The sequence below is a fragment of the Clupea harengus genome, chromosome 2, assembly GCF_900700415.2.
Source record: "Clupea harengus chromosome 2, Ch_v2.0.2, whole genome shotgun sequence".
Classification (NCBI taxonomy): Eukaryota; Metazoa; Chordata; class Actinopteri; order Clupeiformes; family Clupeidae; genus Clupea; species Clupea harengus.
Genome location: NC_045153.1, coordinates 29304127 through 29323344, shown reverse-complemented (window position 1 = coordinate 29323344; position 19218 = coordinate 29304127). Strand labels below are relative to the sequence as shown.

At 49.7% G+C, this 19218-nt stretch overlaps 1 protein-coding gene across 1 annotated transcript in view; it reads left to right on the top strand.

The window, feature by feature from the left end:
• adarb1b (adenosine deaminase RNA specific B1b) overlaps positions 1 to 19218 on the top strand; it is a 109537-nt gene that overhangs the window by 29103 nt on the left and 61216 nt on the right. Inside the window, exon 2 of the mRNA XM_031560129.2 lies at positions 9709 to 9794. The gene's annotated coding sequence lies outside the window, so the exon portion shown is untranslated. The remainder of the gene's footprint in view (positions 1 to 9708; positions 9795 to 19218) is intronic.

Below are 19218 nucleotides of genomic sequence, written 5' to 3'. Positions count from 1 at the left end.
CGCGCACGCACGCACGCACGCACGCACGCACGCACGCACGCACGCACGCACGCACGCACGCACGCACGCACGCACGCACGCACGCACGCACGCACGCACGCACGCACGCACGCACGCACGCACGAACGAGCACCCACCACTTCCTTGGGTCCTCCTGGTGTTGGGACTCAAGGCCTGCGAGGCTGTGTTGTTTGTGGCAGCGCTCCCCGCCTCTCCGCTGCATCCTGCCTACAAATGGCCATGATCATAGTGACGGCTTGAATTCATTCCACAAGCGTCCCCCCGCCTGTGCTTCTCTGCATGAGGATGGCTTTATCTCTCTCTCTCGCTCTCTCTCTTTCGCGCTCTCTCTCTCTCTCCTCTCTCCTCTCTCTCTCTCTCTCTCTTCCTTGTTCCCTCTTTCCCCCTCTCCTTTCCTCTGCCCTCTTTTGCTACTCTGCTGTCCCCCCTCTGTAATGAAGACGAGTGGAAATATGGTGCTGTGGCCCAGTTTATTTGCAGATCTTTATGCTAGAAGGGGAAGCAGTGACATCTTTAGCTCTAGGGCTTTGGAAATTGGAGGGATGCTGGAGTGTGTGTGTGTGTGTGTGTGTGTGTGTGTGTGTGTGTGTGTGTGTGTGTGTGTGTGTGTGTGTGTGTGTGTGTGTGTGTGTGTGTGTGTGTGTGTGTGTGTGTGTGTGTGTGTGTGTGTGTGTGTGTGTGTGTGTGTGTGTGTGTGTGCGTGTGCTCCTTATGTACCACAGAGCAGCGGGCTGGGATTGTCGACCGCGCCCGGCAAGTCACCAAGCGCAGCATTTTTCTTGTGCGTGTTATTTGCGTTGCGGCACAAAGGCATCACTCCGCTCCGTCCTCTCCTCGCGCCTCCCATAAATATGGATGCGGTGCTCGGAGGAGAGAGGCTGCCTCAGTATGCAGCTGTTCACATCGCGCGCCAGCACACAGCCTATTTATATCGCAGCCGGGGCAAGGAGCTCATCTCACCTGCCCTCTCCTCTCCGGAGGTTGGCCGTTCAGGTGGCCTACACACACACTGCGCTGACCTCACTGTCCTCTATAGGTGCAACCTTTAAAGTGAGGGATGGAGAGACTATGGTGGTGGTGGTGAAGAAAGCACAAGAAAACACAACATGTCCCCTGGAAGATAAAGCCTTCCTTTGCTTTTTGTCTTGTGTTACACTTTCAATCTCCAGCCCCTGCAAGCCAACAGTGGGAAGAAACAAACAGCAGGGGGCTGATTTATGGTGTTTGTGCAGTGACAAAAACCCAGACAAGAGCCATGATGGGTGTGGGTGTGGGTGTGTGTGTGTGTGTGTGTGTGTGTGTGTGTGTGTGTGGCGCGCGCTAGGGAATTGAATTTCTGCTGCACTGGTGGAAGACATCACAGGCAGGCTCAGGCTAGTAGATGTGCCTTGTTCATGCCTGACTATATTCCCAACAAAGCTTTCAGAACAGCACTCCTACAAACAGCTTTTAAACAGCATCATTTAGTCCAATGGAGCCTTGAGACACGGCCTGGCCCCTTGTATGGGTCTGCTCCTCGAGACGAACCAGACGCCACACACACACACACACACACACACACAGAGACACAGAGACACACACACACACAAATAAATAAAGCACCAGCACCAGAGCTGCACCACATTCATTTCATTTCCCCCGCCTGCAGTCACTCAGTAGATTAGTGCGAGCGCAGTGCCACTGCTTTTTATTTATTTGGGAGACATATGTGCGAGACGGCGGCGGCGGCGGCAGCAGGAAGATAACGAGCCGACCCCGGGGGCCCACAGGATGCCCCGCTAAGTGGATCAGCGTGTGGAAGCCAAGCGCCTGCTCCGACCCGGCTCACGCCATCCACTTCCTTTTCCCTGTCCTGTCCTTGCCCCGCCATGCCAGCAGCAGCAGCAGCAGCAGCGGCCCACTGGCCTGAACTCTGGGCGACACGCGTCCCAATCGATGGCCAGGAAAAGCCAAAGAGTGCAGCAGGCTGTTCTGAGCTCAGTTCAGAGAAGTGACCTGCAGGCCGTACATCACTGGAGTGGGTGTGTGTGTCCACTGACGCAGGTTCACTCGCTCACGCTCTCTCGCCTTGAGTGGTCACACGACCGCTGCGAACCACAGTCCCCTTGAACCTGTGTGTGTGTGTGTGTGTGTGTGTGTGTGTGTGTGTGTGTGTGTGTGTTTGCCTGCACGTGTGTGAATGTCTGAGGGTCAGCCTCAGCCGCGTGGCCTGGCTGCTGATCGATGACGCTGCAGATCACTAATGATGGCTTCTCTGGGGATCCAGAGCAGAACAAGGCACAGGGGGAATGTGTGCGTTTAAATGAGTGCTGCTACTGAGCTCTAATAGCCTCCTGTTAGCTGCCTATGATATTGAATAGACACATATTGGATTTTGTTTTTGGCGTGGTGATTGATGCGGCACCATGGAAGTCATGACCCAGCAGGCAGGTTAGTGTGATGGATGGGAGGGATCACCCCGCGTGGCTTGTTTTGCTTTTGTTCGTTTTTTTTTCTTCGTTTTTTTATGTCTCTGGCTAACTGCTGCTGATCCATGGCAACGTGTCGCTCCACAGCGAGCGTGAAACCAGATTAAGAGCCACTGCGTTCCTGCAACGAGAGTTCATCCTGAGTGCCAAGCTCAACGTTGAGGCGCGTGCACGTGTGTGTGTGTGTGTGTGTGTGTGTGTGTGTGTGCGTGTGTGCGTGTGTGCTCTCTCTCATGCAAAGCGTCAGCTGAGAAGAGCTTCCTGTTGTCCTTCCCTCAGTGTTGTTGCTGCAGATGACCTCCTAGCACAACGGGTTGCGTGTGAAGGAGCAGAGGTGGAGTACAGGAGGTGGTTGTGACTCACTGGCTGGGAGAAGGGTGGCCCTCCTGAATGTCTCCTGAATGAAACTAAGGCAAATCACTCCGACTGCTGGACTCACGTGTGTGTGTGTGTGTGCTAGCATGGGAAGGAACAGTCAGTCAGTCAGTCAGTCAGTCATTCATTCATTCATTGATTAGCCAAGGTGGGGTTAGCAATAGCTTGCGGTGCCACATCAGGGAGGTGTCAATAATGGTTATTTATGTGGGAGGCAAAGGGCTGAGGGTGTGTGTGTGTGTGTGTGTGTGTTATTCGTGTGGTAGACACAGGGGATTGCTTGTGCTGAGTCAGTGTGTTCGGCCCAGGCTGTGTGTCTGTGTGTGTGTGTGTGTGTGTGTGTGTGTGTGTGTGTGTGTGTGTTATTCATGTGGTAGACACAGGGGATTGCTTGTGCTGAGTCAGGTTGTTCGGCCCAGGCTGTCCTGCACTTTGCCAGTTGGCTAATTAAACTCCATCTGGTGGCTCCTCCCCGTTGCTTTCCAAAACTCGGATAAACAAACTGTCCTTCACCCTTTTTCACCCTCACTTCCTCTCCCGCCGTCTATCTCTCCGTCTCCTCCCTCTCTTTACCCCCCCCCCCCCCCCCCCCCTCTAATCACTAGCACTTTGCATTGTGACACTCAGGACTACCATCATGACTAGACAGCACCTGATGACCTCATTGGAAGGGCCCTGTATAGCCACTAGTAAAGGAATATCTCTGTTGTGCTCTGGCTCTTTCATTGGGCCATGATGTCCTCCTGGTGACATTGGGCGGTTAGATGTGACGGGGCTGTGCTTGAATATCAGTCCTGTCATTCTGGCAGCGGGCGCCCCTCTCTCTCTCTCTCCCGCTGTCTCCTGCTTGTTATTGCCTCCCTGCCGCCTCGCAGGTGAGACCCTTCCATCAGGGCTGATTTGGTAGCTGAGGCTTCCGCCTTATTGGCTCAAAATGGAGGCTGCACGGCGAGCGCTGGAATTGAATCCAGCCGGCGCTCAATTAAATATCCAAACGGTCCTCCCAGAAGGAATGTAAAAAAAATGAGCATCACAGCTTCACCGCTCCATTATAACAATTTGAATAAAACTAATCAGCTCTAGTCCTTGTCCGCATTTGTCCAGACGCCCTTCTAAAAAAAAGTGAGTTACCTGTTACATCTCATCGTATTCCTACGGTGGCCATGTCCATTGCTATTACTGTTAGCGTCGCTGTACTGGACCTGACATTGTTTTGTCGGGGGAAGTATGAAAGGGATCTTTGTCGCATACCAGCAGAACCCCGTCCCTATGGCCCCCTCTGTCCTGTTCTCCTTCTCCTCCGCCGTGTCCCCGTGACAGGTCGCCTAGTCCCCCCCCCCCTGCGCCGCTGACCATGTTGGGAGCACAGGTGAAAATGGAGTACACCCCTGTAGAATTCAATATGACATGCGGGAAATAATGGCCCTCTGGCCCACGGATATCCATCAAGCCGGCCCGGGCCCTTGTAGACATTCTGCTGCAATAAATAATAAATCATGTTTGGGTAGTATTAATAAGGTTGGGAGAGAGAGAGAGAGAGAGAGAGAGAGAGCGAGAGCGAGAGAGGGAGGGAGGGAGAGCGGGGGGAGACGGCAGCCTGGCTCCGTGGGGCTCCAGAGCGCTGGACTGAGCTGAGAGAGAGAGAGAGAGAGAGAGAGAGCAGAGACTGGGCGGGGGGCGGTGAGGGGGAGCAGAGAGGCAGAAATCCCATTCAATCAATAGCTACCTGTCCACCATGGCTATAGAACTGCATCAGACTGTTTCAGGTGGATGTTCCCTTTGGAGCTGAAACCAGGCAGGCGGGAGTTTTACCTCCGGCCCAAATGAATGTTCCTCAACAAACAGGAGCACACCCAGAGCGCTGGCAGATAAAGGAAGGCTAGAGCGGAAGGCTATAGAGCCAGAAATCCTTTCAGACCCCAAATGCCTCCACATTGTGTGTGTGTCCGTGTGTGTGTGTGTGTGTGTGTGTGTGTGTGTGTGTGTGCTCCTCCATGGGCTCTGGGAGGTGTGTGTGTGCTCCTCCATGGGCTCTGGGAGGTGTGTGTGTGTGTGTGTGTGTGTGTGTGTGTGTGTGTGTGTGTGTGTGTGCTCCTTCATGGGCTCTGGGAGGTGTGTGTGTGTGTGCTCCTCCATGGGCTCTGGGAGGTGTGTGTGTGTGTGTGTGTGTGTGTGTGTGTGTGTGTGTGTGTTTGAGATTATTCCTTTACCAGGCTGTGCTGCTTGAGTGCGCATGAAAAGGGGACTGCAAACTCAGGGAGTGCTGACTCCACGGCTCTGGTGTGGCAGGCCCAGCCTCATTAGTCCTGTAATGTCTTAATTCTGTCTTGTCTGCAAAGCCACAGAGAAACTGAGATTACATTACCTCTTGACCCATATCATGCCGCGCAGATATCAAGTGCCTGTTAGGTTAATAGGCTTATTGTCAGCCAGGCCCTCGCTCTCAGGTGAAATGAAGGTGACTGAAATGGCCGTGAACAGCAGAATCCTTTCACAGTGATGCTTTGGTCATTGTCATTTTGAGATTTCATGTGGTTTTTTTTGGGACAGAGAATGCATCAGGCCTCCCTGTGTTCTGTGAACAGGGGGTTAGAGGTGGGTAACTCCATATGATCATTTCAGGCCAAATGCAGTTGTGGCAATAGGCATTAATAGCAGCTTATTAGCAAACACTGGAATATTGTAAATATTTTAGGCCATTGGTGATGCCCAAAGATCTTGGGCCATAGATCTTGGGTTCAATGTTCAACTTGGGCCATGCAAAATGACTCAAATGTTTGAGCATAGAAAAATACTTACTTAAAAAGCCCTTTGGCTTAGTCAAACAGGTACATTTCTAGATAGTATAGAAGTCTTTATTGTGGCCATCATGACGTTTATAATACATGTTTCGTCTCGGGAGGTCTTTCTCAAGCCTATTTGCATACCAGTGTCGGGATTTTTAAGACTCGCATTTCTAAAAAGGAGGCCATTGTTTCTCAACCCCCCCAATTAACTGTGTGTATTTAGTTGTTAAGAAAATGGCGAGCTATTTTGGAAGGAGGGCGGCGTGCTCTGCGAGTGTCTAGCTGATCTGAATTGCAGATGCTGAGGTTTCATGCAGACTTAGTGCAGGGGTGAAAATGGTGTCACCGCTAACCACAGTGAATGTAGTCGCTGCTGCTGCGGTTAAACTCTTGGAAAGTTTGGGGGCATCCATCCGCGCTCCGCGATAAAAAGTGGCTACGCCGTTCTCACGACCGGAGGAGTTGGCAAAGTGCTCTCTTAACTTTCCAGCAGCGGTTATATATGGGATGGGTGCTGCACTCCGGATGAACTGAGGGAAGCTGACGTCGTGCTCACAGCTCTTTTTATGTCTCACCTATTAATCTTTAATTCGGAGCTATGAAAATAATCCACAGACATCGGCAGCGTAGTCATCTGGAGTCGACTAGAGCTTCCTGGCTTGCCCTGGTGCACAATGACTTGAGCTTTTTTGTTCTGAATAAATAGCGGAAGACAGTTGTGATGACTGATTTGCTCTGTGCCGTCCTGGTTGCAGTCGATTATGCTTTTGTTCCAAAGTAGCGTTCCGGCTTCACTGAGAAATCTTCACATGGGCCTTTTTAATTCGAAAACAATCAACCAACACTGTCAGATCATCATTGAAGAGAGTTCTGTGGTCAGGCTACCTAAATACAAGCTGGAGCTTCTACTCTTGTGTGCTATTCATGCAGGCTCGTTTGCATGCTCCAGCTGGTTTGTGCTGCTATGTTCGACACATCATAAAAAGCCTGACGCCATGCTCCACAAATCTGAAAACCACAAAAAAGAGGGCAGCTCGCGTCTTTTCCTTGGCATGGCCCTGAGAAACACCCGCTTCCAGACACAGCTGGAGGTGAGCCTCAGCCTCATGGGATGTTATGTCACTCACAGAGGCTCCTCACTCTCTCTCTTTAATTCTCTCACTTTCTTTCTCTTTAGCTCTCTTTGTCTGTCTCTGTATGTCTCTTCTGTTTTTTTGTCCTTATCTTCCCTCTCTCTTGTTCCCTCTATTTATTAGTTGAAACCTGATCCTTAAGTTCACCCCGAGGCCTGAAACCAAGCAGGCACTTTGACCCATGGTGTACCTCTCACATGACTTGATACCTACTGTGTGTGTGTGTGTGTGTGTGTGTGTGTGTGTGTGTGTGTGTGTGTGTGTGTGTGTGTGTGTGTGTGTGTGTGTGTGTGTGTGTGTGTGTGTGTGTGTGTGTGTGTGTGTGTGTGTGTGTCTACTCACTTTACCTGCAGCTTTGTTGTCGTGTCTTCACTGTCTGAGAGGTGATTGAAATGCCTATCTGTTGCTGTTTATCTGTTTATTTTCATTTCTCTCTGTGTATATTTATTCATTTGATGGCTCTCTCAGCATTGCACTGACATTTGCAGAGAAACCAGACGTGCTAAAATATAGTTTCTGGATATTTCTGGCCAGCCAAATTGAGTCAGAAATAGGCAATGGTATTTTTCAATTTGCTTTATCTCATCCAAAACACCCCCCCACCCACCTACACGCGCTCACACTCACACTCTCACACACACACACACACACCACAAACACACACCTCCGCCCCTTTCTGGCGCGCAAGAGTGAGACCATGCACAATCTTTTTCTAATTATGCCTCAAGTCGAGTCTCGCCATCAAGTTAAATGATGGGTTTTGTGAATTGCAATTTTAAGAATACCCCAGCTTTCGCAATTACCATTGCTTGCACACCCCACATTGATGAAGGCAGGAATGAAAGGAGGCCGACTGAGAAGCGAGTGTAGCGTGTGTGTAGGGTGTGTAGCGCCTGTGTGTTTGTGCGCGTGAGAGCTCAGCTCACTAGCGTAAACGTACGCTTCCAGTGATGGCAACGGAGAGAGAGAGAGAGAGGCTGCTTCATTTCTCCTGGTAGAGCGGCTGACAGAACCGTTTCCTTTGGGTTCTGTGTGCGGCAAGGAATGCGGCGTCCTATTTTTAGCCCACGCGATCTCCGAGCAATCATGAGGTCATGCTATTTTCAATCCCCTGTTGAGCCCTCCATCGACAGCCCTGTACTTGCCGTATGCCACTTAACAATAACAAAGAAAATCTAAGGCAAGCACTCCGGAAAATTACACACACGGCTCAAAGGCTGTTTTTTTTTTTCCCGACTTTGTTTGCTGCTTCAGGAACCGTGTTTACTAAGCATTCGGCATCTTGATTTGTTTGTAGCGCAACACACACATTTTACCGTTGCAAACGTAGGACTTATCCCCCCCCACGGGGGCCTGCTAAGAGGCACCTGAAGGAGAATGCATCCCTCTCCGCCATTGCAGCGCTGCATAGGTGAAGTATGGATGTGCTCATGATTAATGGTTAGGAGGTAGAGACGAAATGATTATGCTGTAAAAGGGAGCCCTCCCCTGAGGTGAGGTGCGGTTGGGGGAGGGAGGGGGGGGGGGGGGGGGGGTCCACATCTTGAAAACGTGATTCTGGAGATTTCCCAGATTTTTATTTCGAAGCACCTTGCGCGAGTGCCCTGAATCCCAATCAGTTTGGCTGCTTTAGCTGTGTGGCATCTAACTTCTCAATTTCTCAAGATGGATTTCCAAATTGAAATGTAGCACGCAGCATTTTTTTTTTTATTGTTTTTAATTTCACCTCACCCAAATGGTTCAGTAAACAGCTGCTGCAGTGCTGGTGATTAGACTCAGGTATTTTCACACTTGAGGTGAAACACGCAACTATTTAGAGAGAGAGTGATTTAAAAATAGCCTTGGTCAGATTTTATTGTTATATGTTGTCTATATTTATATATCCTTATACATCTTGCACTTTACAACCTTGTTTATGGTAGCACTCTTGGAACATTTTAAACACATTTTTCTTCAGTTTATTGTATCCGCATTTGTGGTCAGGTGGCTGAAACCTTCGAGGTGGGACCTGTTCCTTTGCTGAAGTAGATTGACGGTGGCGGGATGCTTGAACAGGAGCATATGCGGGCACTAATGAGCGGCGGTGGATGTCGTCTCAATAATGCATAAACTCCATTGGGAAGCCAGTGTGCAGATGTGTGCCCCGTCTCCCGAGAGCTTCTGTCAGAATGCAGCTCTCCCAGCAAGCCTCATACAGTTACCCCACGGTGAATGGAGTCAGGGCTGGTCGTGTGTGTGTGTGTGTGTGTGTGTGTGTGTGTGGGGGGGGGGGGGGGGGGGATGCTTTTTTGGCCTTTTTTTTTGGCCTTGCACAAAAGAGCTTTTTAAAGGCTTTATTTTATAACCCCCTCAAGGGAGACTCTTTTCCCGCAGTTTTTTTTACATTAACAAGGATTGACAGTAATATCCTACCCGGAAAGACTGGTGCTCTTATAGTACTGTGATGTTTGTGTGAATGCCGTTGGCAGTGTTTAAATATTTGCGTGTGTGTGTGTTTTGTGCGTGTAGGTTGTGTTTATGTTCGTGTTGGCCTGTGCCCTGCTGGGGTAGGTACAGCATGTTTGGTCACTCGGCTGCTTCTCTTGCCATGTGCAATTATCCACATGTGCTGTTTACAAACACGCCTGCAGGGAGACCCGCTGTTGCTGCCTGCTTATGTTTATGTTTATTTCATGTTTTTGTCCCTTTCGATTCCTCCTCATGGAGATGATCTAAGGCTTCTGCGATTTTAATTTTTTTTTTTAATATATTTTTTTTTAACCTTGCAAAGCTGGCCTTCTCTACCTTTTGAGGCTTCATGGACTACCCAGATGAATATTAAAAGTGGGTGGCGTGATCGGCTGCTCTGTGGAAGCGGACGTGGTGTTTTGTTTGTGGTCAGTGCTTTGTACCAGCTCTCACCTGTGCACTGGTCTCCTGTTTCAGGGTGACCGTGCGCGCCACTGCCTCCAGGGGAGCCTCGGGAGGAGCGAGAGCCACGGAGTCACTTTCGCCGATCGCCCAACGGAACGGTGAGTCACACACCCTTTTTGCCTTTTTCTTACTGATATCAGACCACACCGGAGTGACGGGGAGAGAGATCGCGAGGCAGATCTGTGCCAGAGTGTTCTCATGCAAAACGTGCGGAACGTGCGGGACACTTGCAGTCCGACTCTCTCTGTGAACGAGGAGGCACTGTGCAGCTGCAGATCCCCCGACACCTGCTCAGCGTATCTGATGTCTGATAGAACTGGAAAGGCTGGTTCGCGGACCGAAAGCCAAATCAGTTTAGTGTGGCAACCCAATCCTCCTTTTTAAGTATTTAAGCATCGCCATCATTTATTAAAGGTGTTGTTATTAATATCATAGGTTTCATGTTGTCACCTGGTGGCACTGGGCGTTTAGGCAGACAGTACGCGTTGTCTGCATGGGTTTAAATGACCTATCGGGTTTCAGCCCTGATGATAATGGCCGTTTTTAGTTTTTTTTAATGAAGAGCAGCCAATCATATTCATGGCTCAAGCAGGGTGGCTGACGACCTTTTTGCGTCAGAGGAGGAAGCGAGAGCCAAGGCAACTTTTGAAGTATTCTCCCAGGTGTAAGTGCCTTGCAGACTGTCTCCGTCGAAGTGCTATTTTAGGACAGCTGAAACAGCAGGAAGTCCTTGATTCTTTTCTTTTAAAAGCCTCTTCCCCCCCCTTTTTCCCTCTGTTCTGTTACAGAATTATGGCTTGTACTCCACCACTGTGTTTGGTTCTCTTTGGAACTTTCCAACAGTGCTCTTGTTAAAAAGGAATCATTAAAGCTGTTGAAAACAAATCCTAAGGAATGGTCCCCCGTCTTTGTACTCACCGGTGGAAATTGTATCCCTTTGTTTGGCAAATGGATCCCTTTCACTTGCTCTTTCAGGAAGAGGTTCTGTAAACAGTGTTGTTGAGGAAGAGACCATTTTGGTAGAGAGGGTAACCTTCAGCTCGTGCCAAGCAGGCTGCCAATGGTAGAGAGGAGGATGCAGGAATACACAGCTTATTCACTCTTTCTGTTTGTCTCTCTTTCTCTCTCTCTCTCTCTTTCTCACTCCCTCTTTCTCTCTCTCTTTCTCACTCCCTCTTTCTCTCTCCTGTAAATGTGTGGGCTGATGCTGGCCGATGTGGGTTAGAATCAGTATGCTAAACCATATGCTGTCTTTGCCACCTGCCTCCCCTGCACATGCAACAGCCAGGTTTGAGCTGAGCTTGTTTTCCTCTTTGGGGCGGCGGGCCGGACGGCCGAGGCTGACAGCGTGGCTGTGCGGCGTGTTGTCCATTACCGTTGGCACCCGTATTAAGGAAATTACTTCTCAGGAGGGGTGTCACTGTCACACTGCTGATGCCCGACTTGGCAGGCACCAGGCTTCCAGCTCGCTGGACCGGTCTCTCTCTCTCTCCCTCTCTCCCATCCCCCCCTCCATTACTGTAATGAGGGGTTTAGTGCAGTGCTTGCAGAAGCTGTGGAGATCAGGTGGGAGGGTTCCTCCACTGCAGAGCCCTAGCCACCACCACCACCACCACCACCACATCCACCGCTACCAGCATCATGACCAGCAGAAACGGCAGCGGCAGCCAAGCCCCCACTCACACGCTCCACAGCCCTGCAGCAGCCCGGGTCTAGGAGGGGTTGCTGTCGGTTCTGTGGCGAAGACCATGTGTGTGATGCTCTGCTGATGATGTGGACGACTGCGTTTAGTGGCGTTGTGCTTTGATGATGTGTGAAGTTCCTGTAATAAGATGGCACATGCTCATGCCCAGATGTGTATTTTCACCTCTTGTTTTTCAGCATAGTGACCTTGAACTGCCCATTGTTATTTTTTCGTACCCTTGTCCCGTCGAACAATTTGTCCATTTCTGATTGGACAAGAGGCATTCCATCCAGAGAGCAAGACCGCAATTTACGACAGTTTTCAAGTCAAGAAAGGGAACACATAGAAATAAGGGGAATGTACAATTTAACATTTAACAATTTAACGTAAAACCCAATGAACATGTACAAGTAGCCTCTCGGGACTCAGAATGCCAATATTCGTTCCGTGGCAATGCCTGACGCTGAACACTTTGGTTGGAACTATTATTTTGGAGTGGAGGATAAATGATCAAATTAAATGAATGAAAGAAATCATGATCTGGTGTCATCAAACTCAAAGGGGTTTGGAGTTGGGAGTAGAACTGTTGTGTAAAAGCAATATGACGCTTCTGTTCGTGGGGTGGGTGAAGGTTGCCTGTGGCTGAATCCCAGCCGTGGGGATGTCCTTTACCCACCCCAATAGTCTCACTCGTGTCATATTGTTTAATTAACCTGCCTCAGAGTCATCCCACATGTCCTGTCTTATAGAATGTGTGAGGAACAGAAAACAGGGCAGCTAACCGTATTCTTCCAAGCCTCTGCAAGGCCGGTGTATTGATCAGTTTGGCTGGGAGGTGCTTGCCTAGCACTGGTGCACCTCTCCTGCTCCGGGCTCCAAACACAGCCATCTCCCGCCTCTCTGACTCCTCAGCTGGGCATGCTAGAGGAAGCAAGTACCCATCAGACCCCTCTCCTCCACCCCTCTCTCCCTCCACTCCTCCCTCCTTGGAGCCATGCCACTGGCCTTCCTGGACGAAGGCTCCTGTCCCATTATCGATGTCTGTGCAGTTACTCCCGCCACCCCAGCTTCCCTCTTCCCCACACTATCTGCCCCCCACTGCGTGTGTGTGTGTGTGTGTGTGTGTGTGTGTGTGTGTGTGTTCTCTCTGCTGTTCTGGTCACTGCTCTACTTTCCCCCCTCCTCTGATAGATGACTCTCCAGATAAGAAATGCTGGGTTGCAGTGCCAGGCCTAATGCTTCGCCACCATTAGGAATGCAGCCCATCCAGGCAGCCATAAATCTTCTGCAGCTCATGGGGGAAAAAGCGTCCCACACTATATAGAACAGCCATATTTCATTCGGGGGAACAATATTAAAATATCTCTTTTAATTCATGAGCAGGTAGTGGTGCGTATACAGGTGTAATGGGCTTCGCCGAAGCGCTGGGATAGGCGGTGTTTATACACCTGTCAGGGTGCAGGAGGTGGACTGTGGTTCTCAGGGTTGGCGTCGGTGTGTGCCGATAACCCCCCGCAGACACGTGCCGTGCCGCGCGCCGCTCCCAGAGCACGCTCCCAGCTCTGATCTCCCCCTCGCCCCGACCTCTTGAGCTCCGCTCATTTTTCCGAAGCGAATGTTCACAGATTCCTTTTACAAGTGAGGGGGAAGAAGGCCAAGCCCCCTTCTTTTATAGTTCCTCTATAAAACTGCTCCAAATGGCGAACACATGGTCCCTGTGCTCTTTTTATGCGTTATTAACTTTCTGTCACTGCGGTTACATTTCTGTTAGCGGGGGTCCCGAATGCATCAGATAGCGCTGCACGGTGCACCAGGAGCTCTGGAGGAATGCCCCCAAGTGACCGCACGCGTTACGCTAAGCTCTCCGCGCGTTAGCTTTCTTTTTCTGCCTTTATTTATGTAAATGCAGCGATGCGGCAGACGCTGCTGTTTTTATATGGGTGCCTGTTCAGTGTGTTCCCACTTCCTACCTCTCAAGGCACCGCTCCTTTTCTCTGTCTCGGATTTCAAAGAAGTGAAGCCGAGCGCCCCCCCCCCCTTCCCCCTTGTCAGTGCCTGTCTCTAGCCTTTCTTGCTGGGTGACGTTGGATATGAGGTCATTATTGAATGGCCCCTCTATGTGTGTGAGCAGGTTGGGCAAATGGGAGAGCGCGAGCCCAGCTGCCTCCCTGTCTCATCCCATAACGCCGCACATGACTTGAAGCCCAGGAGGTTTGGGCTCCGTTCTCAGAAGAGGAAAAAAAAAAAAAAAAAAAAAAACAAGGCTGTAGTTTTTTTTTTAAAGCTTTGCTCATGCAACACATGGCCTCATCTTGCTAGTCAGTACCTTCAATCAAGCAGATATGCATGCTTTGTATTGACATGTGTGTCTGTGTGCGTTTGTTTGTGTGTGTGTGTGTGTGTGTACGTTTGTTAGTGTGTGTGTGCGTTTGAGTGTTTGTACGTTTGTTTGTTTGTGTGTGTACGTTTGTTAGTGTGTGTGTGCGTGTGTGTGCGTTTGAGTGTTTGCGTGTGTGTGTGTGTGTGTGTGTGTGTGTGTGTTTGTCCAGGGATGGAACATAACATGAGCATAGCACAACATTGCATTGGCTTCGGAGCGCGGGAAGACTGGCTTCATTCTCTGAAAATTGTCTCTGCTTCATTTGAGCATTTTCTTCCTCTTCTTCCTCTTCCTCTTCTTCTCCCCCCCTCCTCTCTGTCTGTCTCTCCCTCTATTGCTATTTTTAGTCAAGGAATCCGACTCGGGCGTTTTGAGCAGAGTCTTATGAAACCAGCGGGTCTCATATCAAAGGTCTGTGTGCTTTGGAAAAAGCAGGGACGTTTAAAAACCCACCACTGCAATAACAATTGTGTCATTGGCCAGAAAGAAAAAGAGCAGGTTTCTGTCATGCATTCTTATTCTTCCTTTTTTTTTCCTACCCAAGGGACCAGGTTTCTCTGCAGTGTTTTTGTTGTCGATGCAGATGCGACTTGGCAACCTCAACAGTATAAAATATTTTTTTAGTATTCAGAGAACCAACCGGAACCAGAAGCAGAACCAACCCCATTCATTTCCACCCAACGCCTGACATGACATTGGCATGGCCTTTAGTGTGTGCCCGCTGATATTTTAGTTTCGCCTTTTCCTCTTTGGAGCCAGCCATCCGTCCAAATACCGTGAAGAACGGAAACTTGCTCTCGGCACTTCATCATATCAGAAAGGGCTAAAAAAACAAAAAAAAGAGGAAAAGAACAGACCAGAGGTGGTGATGATTTTTAGCTTTTCAAGAAGAAGCTCAGGTGGTCCTTACTGCTTAATGGGTTCGTCACAGCTCACAGAGGGTACACAGGTGTGTGTGTGTGTGTGTGTGTGTGTGTGTGTGTGTGTGTGTGTGTGTGTGTGTGTGTGTGTGTGTGTGTGTGTGTGTGTGCGCGCGTGTGTGTGTTTCACAGTGCAGGCCATGGCTTCAGAGGACATGCCGAGTTGCGAGCTGCACGTGCATTCGTCACTCTGCCCCTGGCCCACAGAGACTGGCAGTTTCAGCTCACTTAATCACTTTGACACACACACACACACACACACACACACACAGAATCCTCTGAGCAACTTGAGTGAGGAACAAGCTGACTCAGTTCTCTGCTGGCTGTTGATGAGGGCATGTGTGGCATTAAACATTGCAGCTGCCCCATAGTGCTCCTTTACACACACACACGCACTCCAGCATATACACACACACACACACACACACACACAAACTTACACACACACACAAAGGCACTGGCTTTGAGGGCTCCCTTAGATCCCTGTCCACTCATTGTCACACATTTCACCTCGTCTCTCTCACCCCCCGAGAGACCCCCCCCCCCCCCCCCCCCCCAACCAAAGCCATTCCTCAGCACGATGGATCATTTGTGTCGCTCCGCAAGACTCGCCGGTGCTCTGTTCCCCATTCTGTCATTTGCTGTTAAAGGTTTCAGAGTGGATGCATTAATAACTCACCATACAAGGGAATATGACCTTACAGGATATGCACCGCACGCATTTTGATCTCATCAGAGTGGTCTGGCCTTTTCATTTCTGAGAGGAGCTGTATGTATGTGTGTGTGTGTGTGTTTGCACACTGTAGCAAAGGGAGAGCGTGGTCCCCCCCCCCCCCCCCCCCCCCCGGACGCGAACCCGGGTCTACAGGGTGCCAAACATGCACTCTGACTGCAACGCCAAAGAGCCAGGCTCGATGGCATGGCAGTCAAAGCACATACTCATCTGTAGTGACGATCACATCGCTACACACACATATAGCATATATCTATGAATAACATCTGCTCTATATTTTTGGGAGTCACAGGCACTGACCCCCCCCCCCCCCCCCCCCCCCAACCCTGTCCCAAGCACAAGCTCCTCTCTGTGCTCTCACTGCTGTTTGTTTTCCATAATGAGCCTTCTCTTGCGCTGTGTGCAAAATCAAATGATAATTGAATGGCGGCCCTCCCCCTCCACACGGTCCGCTCACAACACCAGGCGAGGGAGATGATTTTATCATTCCCACTCCCAATCAGATTACACGTTGGAGGTAGCGTAATTACAGGTTCAGCTGATTAATTCGGCTGATATAATTAGCGAAGGAGATGAGGAATGAGACCAGGCCCTCCCCACCCGGTCTCCTCCCCCTCTCCCCCTATCCCCCCCTGCGCAAGTGTCTTCCCTGCACCTGCTGAATAGGCCTTAAAGCTGCTCCCTCCTCTTTTCACTCCTCTACCGCCTCTCATTTCTCTCTCTCTCTCTCTGCTCTCTTCTCAACGGACCCTAGCGAGCGGAGGGGAGTGGGGGCAGATTGCCAAAGGTCATTTTCTCTCTGTCCTCGTGTGTGTGTGTGTGTGTGTGTGTGTGTGTGTGTGTGTGTGTGTGTGTGTGTGTGTGTGTGTGTGTGTGTGTGTGTGTGTGTGTGTGTGTGTGTGTGTGTGTGTGTGTGTGTGTGTGTGTGTGTGTGTGTGTGTGTGGAGTCAGCAGGGGCTAAGGGAGAGCAGCTTGCTTCCTTGGCTTGAAGTGGGACCCTGTCCAGCCCAATGTGTGCAGCCCCCAGATAGCCTTGGACTCCGGGGCAGACCCGAGCTAAAGCCATGTTGCTGCTTGGCTTTATGAAATGCACGACGTATATATTCTTTTCTTCCACAAACACATTGAATTGTAACTTTTACATTTTTTTTTTATTATTATTATTTGTATCGCATATGGTGCTCTGCTCCTTCACTGACCTGGGCCTCTGGAACATTCTTGGAGGTGAAAGTAGGTCTGGCCTCACTGGAAAAATCAGCCGTGGAAACGTGGCTGATTATTTCCACGCGTCAACCCCCACCCCCCTAGCAGTCCCACTCGGTCCCAAAAGCCTGAGCTGTGGAACTTCCCGCTGCCAGTGCCAGGGTCAATTCTTCCGGAAGCCTGGCCTCATCAAACGGCCCCTCACAGAGATGACCGTGGGCCTTTTGGTTTGCGTAGTGTGGGGTGCAATAGTTTCCACAAGTATGCAGTGGCTGCATTACCAAAACACTCTATCGATCCTGGCTGGGGGTGGTGGTGGCGTTGGGGTCGACCGAGTTCAGCCTGATGAAAAGTGCTGCTGCGTAGTAGTAGTCTGTGAGTGACGCACAAAGATGCCTAAACACACACACACACAGATGGCCACAAACAGGGGAGGGGAGACACACACAAAAAGGAGGACAGACACACTCACAGGAACAGACACATGCGTGGGGGGACTATCAGTCACACAGACAGGAAGGCAGATGGAAAAACATGCACATTCTGAAGCACACATTTACACAGTCTTAAACACGTGCTGATAGACAGACAGACAGAGGGTTGGACGGACGTATGGGAAGACGACACAAAGATGGAAGGTCAGATAGACACGCTCGCACACAAAATACAAACTCACAGAAGCAAAGCTACAACAACACAGACAAACGTATAAACACTGAAAACATACACACACACACACACACACACACACACACACACACACACACACACACACACACACACACACACACACACACACACACACACACACAAATATACAGAGACAAAGACACACACACACACACACACACACACACACACACAAATATACAGAGACAAAGACACACACACACACACACACACACACACACACACACACTGAGGACCTCATCTAAACGGAGGTCACCACTGTTGCTCCTCTCTGACCTTCCTCTCCTCCTCTCCTGCCGCTCGTGAGCTGGGCACTCCGCTGTGCCAGTATGGGTCTTGATTGAGCTGCCACCTGTGGGGCTGTGTCTGGGCACAGATGTGGGCATGATTGGCACTGTTTGAGCAGGCCGAGCCCCTCAGACATTGTTTGCCTATTGTTTGGCTCTCTGGTTAGGCCATGCATTATGAATGGGAGGATTAGAGGGCTAATAACCTTTCTCTGTTTGCCAATCTTCCACATCATTTCTCCTCAGCATTATTAGCCATTAGTCTCTGCCCAAATAAAGCTCTCTCTATTCCCCCTTTTGTCAGACTGTTTGGGATGATTTATATTTTGAGTGATGGAAATGCACTTGGAATATGAATAATAAAAATTTGAATAAAGCCTCTGTCTTGGCCCACAAGACTGTTTTGCATGCAGGAGGGCTCTCCCTCCTTTGCCACACCTGTGCAAACGGGACATGATAGTAAGTGAAGTAACTACATTATAATTTCACTTGTTTGTTGCTTGTTCAGCTGTGTAAATATATATTATTGTAGACCAGGCCTCTATTGGTTTGCATATTGATAAAACCACACATGCACATTCCTAGAACCTTCTGGCCCCAGTCTGGCCACTTTTAGCACCTCCTCCCCCTCCATCCCTCTCCCTTCCGCACTCTGTCTTTTTTTATGTTTCTTGCTGTCACGGTGAGGGACTCCCCAGAGGAAGATAGAATTACAGCAATCTAGTGGTCACCTAATTGAATGTCCTCCATCCCTGCGGTGGGTGCAGGTGGTCCACATGGCCATGACTGGGCACCATGTCCCCGCCCCAGCACTGAGAGGCTGGGGTGATTGAGGAGACCAGCCTGTCAGCCTCTCTCTCTCTCTCTGTCTCTCTCTCTCTCTCTCTCTCTCTCTCTCTCTCTCTCTCTCTCTCTCTCTCTCTCTCTCTCTCTCTCTCTTTTCATCTCTCCCCTGGAGGATTACTGGGATAAAGCAGAAGAAAGGAGAGAGAAAGCAATATTGAGATTTATCTGAACCACATCCTGTGTGTGTGTGTGTGTGTGTGTGTGTGTGTGTGTGTGTGTGTGTGTGAGAGAGAAAGAGAGAAAAGAGAGAGTGTATTACCTCATTCCCACTCATGCTGAAAACCATTTATTTATCTCTATTTTACCGTTATGGTGTTTTATGGGAATAGGAGCCAAATGCTAAGTCTAGCCATGAATCTATTTCCTGGCGACCTAGTATCATTACCGATAATCAAATACTTCAGCTCCAGTGTGAAAACGAAATGCAAGATTAGCGTGTTCACGAGGGGCAAGGGTGAGGGGGGACTTACCCCATTGATGTCAAGATTGTTTAATGTCTACGTGAAGCAATTTAATTTAATAAACAGTGTTTCCTAGTTGCTATGCTAGCTAACTAGCAAGCTAGCTAAGGTCACTTTTAAATAATCTTAAACGGTTTAAGTCACCGGGTTTTATTTGCATGAAATTATAGCTTGTTATCTAGCTGATGTTACAGCCTGCCCAATTTAACTCATAAAATAATAATAGGAAAAGGGAGAAGCTTCCCTGCTTGGCCCCCAAATAACTGTTACATAAGTCTAATTTAGCAGCTAATTAGCTCATACAGAGATGTTGGTTGA